The following is a 6000-nucleotide window of genomic DNA, read 5'->3' as shown; positions in this document are numbered from 1 at the left end:
GAGAGGGTTTTATCCTTAAATGGAATGGACAGTTCATGAAAGAGGGAGAGAAAGGGGGTGACAAGCAGCAAAGGGCCAAGGCCAGAATCGAACCTGCAGCAGCTGCAACAAAAAAAAAAAAAAAAGCCTCTGTACATGGGGTGCCCACTCTACCAACTGAGCATCCCACTTAAATCGTTTTAATGCCACACATTCTTCTTTTGTAGTTTCTCAAATGTGTGGATCTGCTGTTTTTTAGTTATTGATCTCTCTTATCTATGAAAACAAGTAATGTCAGGTATTTCCTTGAGCTTTAGGACATTCTAGGGGATATTTATCTCTTCTGTTCAATTAAAATGACTTTTAACTAACTGCAACTCCCTTAAACTTGGCCAATAAAATATCACATCACAGAGAGGTCACGTTTCAGTGGCCATAACATAAACTTTTTGGAGGAAATCATATAAATTCCTGTGGGACTCTGTTGGATTTGGTGACCACTGAGCTGCTTGAGTCGAGCAGCTGGGGGTAAAAAGACACGTTATTCATTCACATTCACTGCTGTGAGAGGTCGTTTTTTTTTTCAAATGAAAGGAAACTTCTCCATCTATGAGTGATGCTCTCAACATGACTCACTGCTAAAAAAAATTTACAGAATCCAGCTGTTTTCTTGGTTCAGAGGAACTCTCAACCGTCTGCTCTTTGACCTTATCTTCCCCCGATGCATCGAGGCAAGACTACATGCAATTCTTCAAACTTGAGAGTAAATAAAAAGTCACATAAAAGTTCCCTATCATGTTTAAATTCTGTGTGTTTATGTTTGTTTTAAGTGTTGAGTGAATTAAATGTGTATTTAAGCTGAAAGGGAAACACATGATGATGATGATGATTTGACGCAAAGAGACAAAATGTCAAGTGAAAGTCCAACTGGGGCCAAATCTAGTGACCTTAAGTGTCACTGGTTTCCAGTCGGTGGTTCCCTGATGCGTTGTACGTCAGTGAGAGACAGAGACACTGTTTGCCAAGGACATCGTGGGGAGGTCAAGGCAATCCCAATCAGATTTCACTGCCTTTAAGTATAGTATTTTACAGTATTTTAACTCAGAATTTCACACATCTAAACATCTCTATAACCGTACCTTTACCAACCTGTGACAGGTGCTGACATCTGCACTGCAGCTCACCTGCTCTATCTTTGACTGATAGATCCTGGCCAATCTATCCAATGATTCCACACTGTGAGCCAGGCCAAAAATAGCCTTGGCTTTAATAACCAGGTCAGTCAAGTCAACTGTGACTGAGCCTGCATAAATCCTCCCTTCACTAACTGGAGTGCTGCAGTCCTCGGTCCGATCAATATGTCAATTAATCTGTGAAACGTTGCTAAAAAATGTGACCTTTCATAAAATGCTCTTTGGCAAGGTAAAGATTGAGGACATTATAAATAGCATCTCAACCCATTCTCCAGCCCATAACTGCCTTTTGATTTTGCACAATATATGTATTCCTTAAAATCATCCTTATGAAAAAAAGAGTTTTAAATAGTTATTTGCTTGATCAAGATACAATACAGAAAGATTATGTCTCTATTATCAGCCCGTACTCATTCTCAGGGTGTCAAATACATCAGCTTGATCAGTGGCTGTTTGTGTCTGAGTCTGATGCACAAGGCACCCTTTAGTATCTGTGTGAGACCTACGAGGCTTTCACATAGCTCCAGTATAAATCTGCTACAGTGATGTAATATAGAGAGTGAGAAAATCTGAGTATGGTTTGACAGAGTGATGATGGATGGATCAAACAAACACAGGACTTTCAACCCCAAGACCAGTATTTGTGTACCATGTAAATAAATCAAGAATGAATAGAAACAGTAGCAAATAGGCATGCGTTTGTATGGGAAATGACTATTTATATTCTATATTTTTGGTCTCGTCAAAAAAACTGTCATATTCTGCTCCTGTCTTCACCTGCTGTGTTTTAGTAGTTTTCCACTCACACTGCCTCACCAGTGGTCAGTCTCTCCTACCTAATCAGCTCATTACTCTCACCTGAGCTCCCAGCTGCATCTCATCACCAATCAAGCGGGTATATAAGCCTCTCCTGTCCGCTCACTCACCGTCAGATTGTTACTCACTGTCCCCAGCACTCACCTTCAGACTGATCTCCCATTGCTGACCTCGCATGACTCTGACCTACCTGCCTTGTTGTAATCCTGGAAGTCACCTTAGCCCTCTGTCCCTGCAAAGAAAGTCTACTGCCTGGTTTCTGTTGGCCTCCCACATGGGCTGTTTGGTGTCTTCCAACGACGTCTCCACAGTGTCCTTCCTGCTCCCCTTGCAGTCTCTCTGCCTCCCATTAAACTGCAGTGTGAGTATGTGTGTGAACTTGCATGAACTGTATTCACCTGTGCCCTGGTTTGGCCTGTCCGGGTCGAGCCCACGAACCAGCCCAAAGACTCTTGAATCTTCTTAGCGTGATACTGGAACTGAAAGGTGTTATTACTTACCTGTTTACACTGGTTCTTGTGAAGACTGAAAATAAATGTCATTACCTGCCTGTAATTTTGATGCATTTGGGTCCATGCACCACCTGTTACATTACTTGGATTCTACTGAAGATGCAAGTATTTAAAAACAGCTCAGTATATGTACTTTAATTTTTTAAAAGGCCTCATTAATTTCCTGAGCACTTTTAGCAAATGTTACTCAAATTTGTTTGTAGCTATTTTCAGCTATGGATTAATACACGTTTGGGGCTCTGAAGCAGTTCATCAAGACTGCATATGTGAAATAAACTACAGCGCCCATGTCTATCATAATGAAGGAATATGTCACCCAGCACAACAGTGTGTCTCAGTGTTTTTTAAATAGTTTTTAGACAACAATGGAGCTCTGTGGCACTGAAGAAAGGGATACGTCAGTCTAAAGATACACAGGCAGTGCTTATTACTGAAATTGTTTATGGTATTTTCGTTGGTTGACAGCAATGTATCAACCCCACACATCTTTTAATTGTGATAGTCAAAATCTGCTAACTGCGGTGACATCCAACAGGTTTTAATGTCATTAGAAACAAGCCATCCTGCATGTCAAGGAGGTCAAAGACAAAGGAGGATACACAAAACATCAAAAATGTTTTTAATATCATATTAAAAACATTTTTCATTTTTCATGCTGTGTTCCCTGTTTTTCAGGTTGCTCCTGAAATGAAAGTGTTGGTCTCAGCTGTGGAGTCCTGCAGACCTGTGGGGCTTCAGCTTCAGGCCGCTCAGTTCTCTGCGTATCCTCCACTGCGTGATCACCAATACATCCTCATGAGCTTGAGCACTTCCTGCAGCCACTGACCCATCAGACAAAATTTTCCAGTGGCAGGTTCTGACCCGCGGCGGTTGGAGCTGGGTGTCGTGCCTGGACCCTCATTACTGCGATTTTTGAGAAGCTGCAAAGTCCACACTGAAGTCAGAGCTTTGATGTACTTTGAACCTAGTGGGGGTTCAGATTGGAAACCTCCAAAAAGTACACTGCTGCATAACTAAAGTTCCCAATGGTGAGTATCCTCTCAGGACAAATGATAAATAAGGGGGTTAGATAGTCTATTGACTTTATTGTTTTATTCATGTCCTGGTGCTTTAAAATAGGTGGCGGAAACCAGTCATCAGTTTTTAATGACTCAGGTGAGAGGGAATCTCCACAGTGCACACTGTAAATCACTGAAAAAATGGCATTCATTAACTGTAATGGTAAATCCCTTTGCAATATGTATTTGTGACTTTTATCTGAGACCACACAAAAACAAGAAAACCCAGCAGACATAATAAGTGTCACAGTGTATTTGTTGTGCATCTCTAAACTGTGATTCTAGTGGTGATTCATCGCCTCTCACATGAACAGGCCTTCGGTTTGATGACATACTCTTCTGAATGTGTCCTCTGTGATATGCGGACATCAGGTAATAAAGCACTCAGTGGAAAAAGTTTAAGCAGGAGAAACAACAGATACAGGCAGGTCACCGGTCACCACATGTGACTCAAAATGAGCCAGAGGAAAAAGTGAAAAAACAGAGGCGTGTCCACAAAGAGTGTTGGTTTTTTTCAACACGGGAGGGTACATACGAGAAACGGCGGATTTAGGGGTTCTCCGCCATAAAATTTAGAGCATCAAGTACTTAATTTTCTGCATTCTGGTTAATTTTTAATGCACCAATTTGTGTTGTTTTTGCATGAATTTAGAGTGACAGGTAGAGGCTTGAAGTGGCTTATGCTGTTTTGTAGCAATTTTAACAAAATGTCATAAGCCACTGAATCAAAAGTGGTAGATCGATAAAATACTGGAGCGGTGAAAAATTATACAACCTGGGCCCTTGATAAAATGCAAGTGTAGAATTAAATGGAGAAACAAATTTCACAACTTCATTCACCATTCATTCATTATCTGTAACTCCTACTCAGGGTCATCGGGGGGCTGGATTCTATATCTTAGCTGATACTGAGAGAGACGCAGGGCACACCCAGGACAGGTCGCCAGACTATCACAGGGCATTTTACAAGCTCCTCGATAAAATAATGAAGACTGGAGCCTATTGAGATTGTTTGAAGCTGCTGGGTTAGTGGCTGTTAACAGCTATGAATGAGAGTATTGACAGTGAGCTCCAGGCTGCTGATACATTATCTGCAGACTCTAGCCACTGTTGAAATGTACAATAAAACTAAATTATTCTACATCATAAACATCATAGTGAGAAAATATTTCAACATCCATCATATCTAAATTATGCTCGTAGAGAATCAAAAGCAGCTGTAAAAGTAATGCACACTGATTTTGAGACAATCCAGGTGAAAATAACCTAAAATCTGTAACCAACATACGTATATATGCTTACACACACACACACACACACAAATACTTAAAAACAATTAAAATGAAATCAATAATATACATATACACACAGTTTCATGTTATCTCTTGCACTCGTCGGCAGGGCTGAGGGTGTTTAAGGTTGACTAAACATTACTGGAGAGCATATTACATAATGCAATGATATGAGGACATCATTAAGGCAATGCCAGGGAGATAGGAGCCATCCCAAACCCACCCCAGTCTGCACCCCCGCCTCTTTCCTACCAGCGAAACATCCATAGAGGGGTGCCCTTTAGCTGCCTACATCTCATTATGTGAGGTTCAACGTGGCCTGCAGATTCCCGCTGGCATTCAATTAAAGTCTTTCATTTTTCCATCATTTGCTCTGCCTACGTGACTCTGATGCTGCTCCTGCTGTCTCTTGATAATTATTCCAAACATCCCTCCAATTAGAGAATTTATTCTTTAGCCTCGGCACCCCGGTGAGTGCAACATACCTGCGATGCTCCTCAGGATGAGAGGATGGCAGTCAGTGACGGAAAGTATAATGTAGATATGACAGGGAAGCAGGATAAAGTGGTAACCTGACTAATTCGGGTTCATGTGTCTTCACCTCTAACCTGCAGACCTTTGGATATTTTGTTATGGTTGAGTTGTGCCACCGCAACATGTGACATCGGGTCAATCCTAAAATCATTGTGCATGAAATTGGCTAATTTCAGAATTGATTGCTTCATCTGAAAGGTTACAAATTCTGTCTGTCTAATTTTGTCAAACTGTAGATGCTTCACTTAGTATCACAGCCCACACTGTCTTAAACAGTTGCTGACTTGTTTCCTGTCAACATCCACTACTCCTTTGCTGCTTTAAGGACACACTTGTTTTATATACAATTATCCTTTAACCTGTCATCCCAACATCCTGTCACCCCTGCTTCCTGCATTAACTCCGTCCACTCTAATCAACACTGTCACATCGTTGTTGTGATATTACATAACACCCATCTCTCTATATCAATATTTCAGCAATGATAACTCACCCTGTCACCAGCTTTTCTTCACATAGATCCACAATAAACATTGACAGCATGACCCTCATTAAACCTAAAGTGAGAAAGGTCATGTATCGGCTATGAGTTATTGATTTAACTCGAAAATAAAAT

General features: G+C 41.0%; 1 long non-coding RNA gene across 1 annotated transcript; it reads left to right on the top strand.

Moving 5' to 3' along the window:
• The first annotated feature begins 2126 nt into the window (after nt 1–2126).
• LOC121955142 lies at nt 2127–3784 on the top strand. Its single transcript, XR_006106605.1, has 3 exons — nt 2127–2349; nt 3176–3528; nt 3620–3784. It is a non-coding gene; the product is annotated as an uncharacterized LOC121955142 (long non-coding RNA).
• Nucleotides 3785–6000: the final 2216 nt, after the last annotated feature.

This window comes from Plectropomus leopardus, chromosome 16 (genome assembly GCF_008729295.1).
Source record: "Plectropomus leopardus isolate mb chromosome 16, YSFRI_Pleo_2.0, whole genome shotgun sequence".
NCBI lineage: Eukaryota > Metazoa > Chordata > Actinopteri > Perciformes > Serranidae > Plectropomus > Plectropomus leopardus.
The sequence above is the reverse complement of the archived record's forward strand: the minus strand, read 5'-3'. Positions and strand labels throughout refer to the sequence as shown.